Below are 10,315 nucleotides of genomic sequence, written 5' to 3'. Positions count from 1 at the left end.
CACACCGCCCAGGCAACGAAGGAGTGGCTTCGTAAGAAGCATTTAAAGGTCCCGGAGTGGCCTAGCCAGTCTCCAGATCTCAACCCCATAGAAAACATTTGGAGGAAGTTGAAAGTCTGTGTTGCCCAGCGACAGCCCCAAAACATCACTACTCTAGAGCAGATCTGCATGGAGGAATGGGCCAAAATACCAGCAACAGTGTCTGAAAACCTTGTGAAGACTTACAGAAAACGTTTGACATCTGTTATTGCCAACAAAGGGTATATAACAAAGTATTGAGATGAACTTTTGTTATTGACTAAATACTTATTTTCCACCATCATTTGCAAAAAAAAATTTTTTTAAATCAGACAATGTAAATTTATGGATTTTTTTTTTCTCATGATTTCTCTCATAGTTGAGGTATACCTATGATGAAAATTACAGGCCTCTCTCATCTTTTTAAGTGGGAGAACTTGCACAATTGGTAGCTGACTAAATACTTTTTTTTGACCCACTGTAAGTAGTATTTGCATTTATCAGCAGTTTTTACCTCTGAAGGCTCCATCTTTAATTGTCGGTTTCCCCTCCCCCCCAGCCATTGGATGTAGACCAGCCTATATGATGTTTCCCATATACCGTACACACATATGTGGAGGTTCTGCTAACAGTTTTTAACTCACACACACAGAAACAGTAACAGCAGCATGAAGGGCATAATAGAGCAGTACTAACCTAACAGCGTTAGGTTACTTACACATTGAGTTTTGCATTTAAGTTAAACCGTGCACTCACTGCGAACAGTGTGTCTTTTTGGACTCCATCAAGTTCATATACATTGGTATACCTTTTCTCTGCTGCAGGGATTAGTGAAGTCTGCTAGAATATTTCCTAAAGAGGCATCCTGTTGAAAAAAAATAAAAAAAACAGGTGAAGGTGGATGGATATATCTTGCAGGGAGTGGAGCAAGATTGCGGCAAGACACATCCTGTATTTCAAAGAACAATACCACCGGGCAGTTGAATTTTCTCCTTCGACGTCATCTAATAGGGAAGGTTTGTCTAACTTTTCTATAACATGTATGGGCCCCCCCTCCCCCTCTTTTTCTGTTATAACACCCCCATTCCCCGTTTTACTAAGTTGTATGTAAAACAAGACTGTTACGTTATGCGCTCTGGCCACACTTGCTGGCTGTGAGCACATGGTCCTGTTACCTGCTGCTGTCCGCTGGGCTGGGACTCACATCATGGGACGCGCCCGCATACGAGCCCCAGTCTGTCACTCACCTGGTGCTTCTCCTGCCCCCGCCTCTGTCTCTCTGCTCCGGCGTGTGTCCCCGTCCCCTAGGGCGCATGCACGCCAGAGCTTTTAGATATAAAGGGTCAGTGCGCTCATTAGTGTAATTCACATGTGGCTCATTGATAAATTCCTCAACCCTCCTCACTTACCTGCCAGATCTTTGTTGCCTTTAGCCTGTGAGAAAGCATTCCTGTTATTGCCTTGCCGTGTATCTGATCCTTTGCTCCGTGACCTGACCTTGCTCCTTGCCGCCTGCCTACTGACCATTTGCTACGTTCCTGACTATACTACTGTGCCGCCTGCCCTGACCTTCTGCTATCTTGACTACGAGCTGTCTTATTCCACCTGTGCCTCGCATCTCCTCAGGCTCCTGTATGGTCGAGCCGTGCCAAGGGTAGCGACCTGGGTGCCGGCTGCCGCAGCAAGTCCATCCCGCTTTGCGGCGGGCTCTGGTAAAAACCAGCGGCACCTTAGACTCCACTCCCTGGTACAGACTGAGTCATCTGCCACACAGGTCCAGCGGATCCACATCCACGGGGGTTCCCGTCTTCTGAAACGTGAGTGTTACAAAGACTAACATGTATGGGAACCTTAAAGGGGTTCGCCGCTGGAAAACTATTTTTTTTTTTATTGATTGATGCCAGAAAGTTAAACAGATATGTAAATTACTTTTATTAAAACAAAATTAATCCTTCCAGTTCTTTTTAAGATGCTGTATGCTCCACATTTAGACAAAAAAAAAAGTTCCAGGTAACTTGAACATGTGACTGAACCGGAGCAGATCTAAAACTAATTGCCCACACATTGGCCCTCATTTACTAAGCTCAAACCCACTAGTTTTTGTTGGGTTTTTCCAGGTAATTTTGGTGCATAGTGTGAGACTGTCTGAGACATGTTCCCGTCTTGCAAAAAATGTTCCCGTCTTGCAAATTTGTGAATCCCCATAGTAAATAGAAAGGAATCCTACAAGTCTGAAACAAAATTTCACACTAGTAAAAACCCAACACTCTTAGTAAATGAGGCCGATTATTGTAATAATTACAGGTATATCAAAAAAATGGAGTGGTTAAAACACAGACTGGGGGGCCGTAATGGATGTTACAATGTCCATATGAATATAAATGACAACATAATGTAATAGCCAGGGGGTCACATAAAACATAAATACTAAATAATTAAAAACATACATTATACAGTACATAAAAATAGTCAATACAGGAAAACCAATACATCTATGTGTAAATTCCCCTGATACACAATCCACTGGAATGATACTGATTGGGCTTGAACTATCTGGGTGTGCAGCAGAATAATACCTTGATAGACCATGTTACATCAAAGTGCTTTTTAAGTTCCTCCTATGTTTATTACGCCTTCTATGTAGTGCTTGCTAGTGTTGCTCGCGAATATTCGCAATTCGAATATTATTCGCGAATATCGCATATTCGCGAATTCGCGAATTTCGCGAATATAGCGCTATATATTCGTAATTACGAATATTCGTTTTTTTTTTTTTTTTTTGTTTTTTTTTTCTTCACAGTACACATCACAGTGATCACCCCTCTCTGCTTCCAGCTTGTGTGGTGTAAGGCTGGGTTCACACTACGTTTTTCAACTACAGTTCCCGCATACGTTTTCTATCAAAAACCGTATGGGGAAAAAACGGATGGAACAGTATGGGAAAAAGTAAACCGTATGGGTTTTTAAACAGTATACTGTTTTTAAAAGTGCATACTGTTCCGTCCGTTTTTGTAGAAAAAAACCCATACGTTTTTGAAAATTTTGTCCATTTTTTATGGGAGGGGTCTTGGGTGGGGACTTTAGGATTCAAATGCGCATGTGCAAAGTAGAAACGTATACGTTTTCCCGTATGGAACCGTATACATGTGCGTTTCCCATTGACGTCCATGTTAAAAAAACTTATGCGGTTGCAGTACGGTTTTTAAACCGGAGACAAAATCGTGGTCAACCACAGTTTTGACTCCGGTTTAAAAACCGTACTGCAACCGCATACGTTTTTTTTTAACATGGACGTCAATGGGAAACGCACATGTATACTGTTCCATACGGGAAACACGTATACGTTTTTACTTTGCACATGCGCATTTGAATACTAAAGTCCCCACCCAAGACCCCTCCCATTAAAAATGGACAAAAATTTCAAAAACGTATGGGTTTTTTTTCTGTAAAAACTGACGGAACTGTATGCACTTTTAAAAACAGTATACTGTTTAAAAACCCATACGGTTTACTTTTTCCCCCATACTGTTCCATCCGTTTTTTTTTCCATACGGTTTTTGATAGAAACCGTATGCGGGAACCGTAGTTGAAAAACGTAGTGTGAACCCAGCCTAAAGAAGGCTGTAATACTACTGTGTCAGACTGGCGTGCGAAACTTCGCATATGCGAAAATTAGCATATGCTAAATTTCGCATATGCGAATTTCCACATGTGCTAATTTTCGCATGCACGTATTTTCGCATACGCGAAAATAAAACGAGGATAAAACGAATATGCGAATATTCGCGAATATATGACGAATATTCGTCCATATATTCGCGAATATTCGCGAATTCGAATATGGCCTATGCCGCTCAACACTAGTGCTTGCGTGGATCAAGTCACATATTGCAGTGAGCAGCAGCATTGAATCAAATAAATGACATAGCTAGACTGGCAGTAAGATCATTTTTAATATTGAATGTTTCCCCAGTGCTACAGTGGGGATCAAAAGTTTGGGCACCCCAGGTAAAAATTTGTATTAATGTGCATAAAGAAGCCAAGGAAAGATGGAAAAATCTCCAAAAGGCATCAAATTACAGATTAGACATTCTTATAATATGTCAACAAAAGTTAGATTTTGCTAGAAAAGATACAGTGATCGGCACTGAGCCAAAAGCACACAGACGCAAACACCTGCGAGATAATTCGCATGCACAAGACTAACAAAACAGTTCCTATTCAGAGATTGCCGGGAGCAACCATAGCGGGTGCTAAACCAGGTCAGAGAAATAGCTGATAAGATTCGTGCTAGAAGAAGATGGCAGCACTCACCAGGTAGGTTGCAGGAAATCTTCTTTTTATTTTAAAGTGCAGACACAAGACATCTTGGTGAGGCCGGACACGGTCGCCAAACAAACGGTGACAGTTGACAGCTGTTGCGCGTGCGTGGAGCACGTTTCATCAGACCTAGCCACCCACCTGCTGGACGCACACCTATGTACTCAACAGGCATGACGTCAAGCAGGGGTGGGCTTATAAGAGAAAATAACACACAAGTGCAGTGACATGTTAAAAACAAGAAAAATACATAACATATCACAGGAATACACTATAGTCGAGTCGATCATTTAAACCTAAGTTTCCCCTCGCGCCTGTTCTTAGAATCCAACGTGCTTCAACTTTAAGAAGGGCTCTATGTCTATCTTGACCTTCTTTTATGTTAACCCTTTCAATGCCATGAAAGACTAGACTATTCAGATCGTTGTTATGTGCTTCGTTGAGATGACTAATCAAACGTGGAGTACCATTTTTGGATTGGAGGGAGTAAATGTGCTCGCGAAACCTAATATTCATGGGTCTCTTCGTGCTTCCTATATAGAAGTACCCACATTTACAGGTGATCGCATAGACAACCCAAGGGATGCGACACGTAATGAGATCGTGGAGCACTACTTTACACCCGTCGATCCAAAAGACTTTTCCAGGTAAAAGAAATGAACACCAACGGCATGTAGCACACTTAAAACTCCCTTTTGGTCCTATATAGTGGTAAGCCAGTTTGTACCTTTTTTTCTTTTTTGAAAGGAAAGAACTACAAGTGAGGGTATCTTTTAAGTTTTTACACCTTCTAAAGGCTATCATAGGTTTGGGAGGAACTATTTTATTTAGATCGGGATCATTTTTGATCAGAAACCAGTTTTTAAAGATTGCATTTTTCACTACATCAGCAAGAGGACTAAATTTAAAGGAAAACGAAAACATATTTTCTTTGGTTGTTGATTTTTATGTTTCTTCTTGTTGCTACGCAGAAGAGTGGCTCCACCTTGATTTAAAGCTCGTGTTAGAGCTTGATCCAGAATAGATTCTGGATCATTTCTAGCCAACAATATCTCCTTCAATTCGCCAGCTTGTATCAGAAAACCATCCACCGAACTATTGATATGTCGCAAACTCAAAAATTGGCCATAGGGAACTGCGCGTTTAACATGTTCAGGGTGGTAGCTGGCGAAGTGAAGGAGAGAATTGCAGGCTGTAGGTTTTCTAAAGCCTGACGTCACTACACTCCCATTGTCCAACTGCACTAGAACATCCAAGAACTCTAGCTTTTTTTCATCAGTTTTAGATGTAAACCTTAAATTCATATTATTGGTGGTATTGAGGTGGGAGACGAAATCTGTAAAGGACAATGAGGTGCCATCCCAGGCTATGAAGACATCGTCTACAAACCTGGAAAAGCACCTCATCGACCTGAGGAAGGGGTTGTTATTACTGAAGACAAATAGCTTTTCAAAAGCCACCACGTATAGGTTGGCAAAAGTGCATGCCACGGGGGTGCCCATGGCCACACCCCCGATTTGTTTGAGCCATACATTATCAAACTGAAAAGCATTATTTTGCAATACTAGTAATAAACCATTGCATACAAAATTGATGAGATTTTCACTATGCACTGTGTGTAAAAGTATGTCCCTAACCATATCCACTCCAAGTTCCTGCGGAATACTGGTGTATGATGACTCTATGTCTATTGAGCCCAGGATGCCTTTTTCTGGCCAAAACAGATCATCTAGGCACTCTAAGAATTGATTGGTGTCTTTCACCAGCGATGGCATTTCCTGCAGAAGGGGTCTAAGGAGCCAATCCAGATACTTGGACAATGGCTCCGTAATGGAACCACACCCCGAGACGATGGGTCATCCCAGGGGGGAGACCAGGGTCTTATGGACCTTCGGCAGGAAATACCATCGCGGGTAACTAGGAAATGGAGGGATAAGCTTTTCTGCTTTATTCCTAGACAACACCCCCTTTTCTACATAGCAACGCAGGAAACTTTGTAAACGGGACTTAATTTTAGGGGTAGGATTTTTTCTTATAAGCCCACCCCTGCTTGACGTCATGCCAGTTGAGTACATAGGTGTGCGTCCGGCAGGTGGGTGGCTAGGTCTCATTAAGCGTGCTCCACGCACGCGCAACAGCTGTCACCTGTGAACGTTTGTTTGGCGTCCGTGTCCGGCTGCACCAAGATGTCTTGTGTCTGCACTTTAAAATAAAAAGATTTCCTGCAACCTACCTGGTGAGTGCTGCCATCTTCTTCTAGCACGAATCTTATCAGCTATTTCTCTGACCTGGTTTAGCACCCCGCTATGGTTGCTCCCTGAAATCTCTGAATAGGAACTGTTTTGTTAGTCTTGTGCATGCGAATTATCTCGCAGGTGTTTGCTTTGTGTGCCTTTGGCTCAGTGCCGATCACTGTATCTTTTCTAGCACTGTTGGACTGTGACTTCTTTCTATAGATCAGAGCACGAGCCAGTTGTAGACACACACCATCAAAAGACAAGACATGGAATCGGATGATTCATCTAACAGTATCCAAGATATACCGGATTGTGCAATAAGTGTCGGACGAGCGGACGCCAACTCGTTCTTTGCACAGTGCAATACCAAGGATGTGCTGCAAGTTTTAAGTATCAAAACACTGGAGCATAAGGTCATGACGCTTGCAGAAAAAGAGACATGCAGTTTTTGGACTGTTAAATCTTTAAGATCATATAGTGAGTGTGAACGAGCACATAGAGGTCTTCGTAATTTTAAAGAGCCCTCTCAATTCACAAATAATCCCGTGTTTCTTAATGAATGGCAAGAAGTTCATCAAGCCTACTCTATGAGTATGTTACGGCTACTCCTGAAAAGAAATTAATTGGAATACAATGTACTAGTCGAAGAACTACTGAAAACAAAAACAGAACTACGCACTAGGATGACAGAGGAAACATTAGCAATTTTTACAAAAAAACTAGAGATAAAGATCGTGACTTTGCAATCAGTAATAAAAGACCAGAAAAAAGACAAGTTTATCAGAGATAAGACTGATTATGATCTGAATAAAGTTTTTTCTTTTCGCAACAACAAGCGGCAGCGCCCTAAGTGGAGAAAAGGAAAAAAGAAACGTTACACAGATTATGGTACTACTGATTCAGAATCAAGTGGTGATGAAGATTCTTCCAAGGTTGTTACTACCAACAAACCTCCTATCGAGAGTGATCTAACTTCCTTGTCTAGTGGTAATAGATCTAACCACCCTTTAGGAGACGGACGAGAAGGGGCTATGGGAGGAGGAACATTAACAACAAAAAAAGAGGACTTAAACAAAAAGAAGGCAAGAACGCAAGAAGGTGTCGTGGAACAAGTGAATGAGGACTTAGAAGGGTGTGAGATCATTAATTTGACCGACCTTACCTTTGATGTAGACACCCTCTCTCTCCTTGGGAAGGGGTTAAATTTTTGTGTCACTGAGGACTTTAACATGGTGGACTTTGAGATTGATCTATTCAAGTCAATGAGGAAGCTTAATTTGAGAAAAATGTTCTCTAATAAAGATACGGTTGCAATAAGATCTAAGGGTGACACACCAGTCACCATAGGACCCTAAGGTTTCAGTACCTTGAGTGAAGCTCCAGCAAAAGACCTAGAGTGTCTCGATAATCTTATCGATTTATTAAGTGATGATACAGATGCCCCACCATTTGAAACCCTGGAGATGCAGGAATTTTTGGGCGGAGTCAAATCCTCCTTTTGCTCTGCTGTATCTCTAGGTAGCAACTTGGATTTGTTCCATATTAAGGTACTGGAAGACATTAAATCTCTAGTGACTCCAAAAGATCTCACTATGGGCGAACGCCGCGCACTTGACACTTTAAAACAGGCATGACATTGTCATTAAAAAATCCGACAAGGGTGGTAACACCGTCATTATGAGTACTGATTATTATATAGCTGAGGCTAGGCGTGAACTGGGCGATGAAAAAACCTACATGAGACTGACAGAAAATCCTACCCCTAAAATTAAGTCCCGTTTACAAAGTTTCCTGCATTGCTATGTAGAAAAGGGGGTGTTGTCTAGGAATAAAGCAGAAAAGCTTATCCCTTATCCCCAGAAAAGCTTATCCCGTCTGGGGTGTGGTTCTTACGGAGCCATTGTCCAAGTATCTGGACTGGCTCCTTAAACCCCTTCTGCAGGAAATGCCATCGCTGGTGAAAGACACCAATCAATTCTTAGAGTGCCTAGATGATCTGTATTGGCCAGAAAAAGGCATCCTCGGCTCAATAGACATAGAGTCATTATACACCAGCATTCTGCAGGAACTTGGAGTGGATATGGTTAGGGACATACTTTTACAAACAGGGCGCAGTGAAAATTTCATAAATTTTGTATGCAATGGTTTATTACTAGTATTGCAAAATAATGCTTTTCAGTTTGATAATGTATGGTTCAAACAAATCAGGGGGGTGGCCATGGGCACCCCCGTGGCATGCACTTTTGCCAACCTATACGTGGCGGCTTTTGAAAAGCTATTTGTCTTCAGTGATAACAACCCCTTCCTCAGGTCGATGAGGTGCTATCTCAGGTTTGTAGACTATGTCTTCATAGCCTGGGATGGCACCTCATCGTCCTTTACAGATTTTGTCTCCCACCTCAATACCACCAATAATATGAATTTAAGGTTTACATCTAAAACTGATGAAAAAAACTAGAGTTCTTGGATGTTCTAGTGCAGTTGGACAATGGGAGTGTAGTGACGTCAGGCTTTAGAAAACCTACAGCCTGCAATTCTCTCATTCACTTCGCCAGCTACCACCCTGAACATGTTAAATGTGCAGTTCCCTATGGCCAATTTTTACGTTTGCGACATATCAATAGTTCGGTGGATGGTTTTCTGATACAAGCTGGTGACTTGAAGGAGAGATTGTTGGCTAGAAATTATCCAGAATCTATTCTGGATCAAGCTCTAACACAAGCTTTAAATCAAGATAGAGCCACTCTTCTGTGTAGCAACAGGAAGAAACATAAAAAAATCCACAACCAAAGAAAATATGTTTTCATTTTCCTTTAAATTTAGTCCTCTTGATGATGTAGTGAAAAATGCAATCTTTAAAAACTGGTTTCTGATCAAAAATGATCCCGATCTAAATAAAATAGTTCCTCCCAAACCTATGATAGCCTTTAGAAGGTGTAAAAACGTAAAAGATACCCTCACTTGTAGTTCTTTCCTTTCAAAAAAGAAAAAAGGTACAAACTGGCTTACCGATATAGGACCAAAAGGGAGTTTTAAGTGTGCTACATGCCGTTGGTGTTCATTTCTTTTACCTGGAAAAGTTTTTTGGATCGGTGGGTGTAAAGTAGTGCTCCATGATCTCATTACGTGTCGCACCCCTTGGGTTGTCTATGCGATCACCTGTAAATGTGGATACTTTTATATAGGAAGCACGAAGAGACCCATGAATATTAGGTTTCGCAAGCACATTTACTCCCTCCGATCCAAAAAAGGTACTCCACGTTTGATTAGTCATCTCAACGAAGCACATAACAACGATCCGAATAGTCTAGTCTTTCATGGCATTAAAAGGGTTAACATAAAACAAGGTCTATTTTTCTTGTTTTTAACATGTCACTGCACTTGTGTGTTATTTTATCTTATAAGCCCACCCCTGTTTGACGTCATGCCTGTTGAGTACATAGGTGTGCGTCCAGCAGGTGAATGGCTAGGTCTGATGAAGCGTGCTCCACGCACGCGCAACAGCTGTCACCTGTGAACGCTTGTTTGACGTCCGTGTCCGGCCGCACCAAGATGTCTTGTGTCTGCACTTTAAAATAAAAAGATTTCCTGTAACCTACCTGGTTAGTGCTGCCATCTTCTTCTAGCACAAAAGTTAGATTTTATTTCCATAATTTACACTTTCAAAATAACAGAAAACAAAAAAAAAATGTCGTCTGCAAAAGTTTGGGCACCCTGCAGAATTTATAGCATGCACTGCC

At 41.6% G+C, this 10,315-nt stretch overlaps 1 long non-coding RNA gene across 2 annotated transcripts in view; it reads right to left on the bottom strand.

Annotated features, from left to right (window-relative positions):
- Positions 1-447: 447 nt before the first annotated feature.
- Positions 448-10,315, bottom strand: part of LOC130283058 (uncharacterized) — a 57,898-nt gene continuing 48,030 nt past the window's right edge. For both annotated transcript variants that reach the window (XR_008846599.1, XR_008846598.1), the window contains exon 3: positions 448-883. This is a non-coding gene — a long non-coding RNA (uncharacterized LOC130283058). The remainder of the gene's footprint in view (positions 884-10,315) is intronic.

This window comes from Hyla sarda, chromosome 7, assembly GCF_029499605.1.
Source record: "Hyla sarda isolate aHylSar1 chromosome 7, aHylSar1.hap1, whole genome shotgun sequence".
Taxonomy (NCBI): Eukaryota; Metazoa; Chordata; class Amphibia; order Anura; family Hylidae; genus Hyla; species Hyla sarda.
The sequence above is the reverse complement of the archived record's forward strand: the minus strand, read 5'-3'. Positions and strand labels throughout refer to the sequence as shown.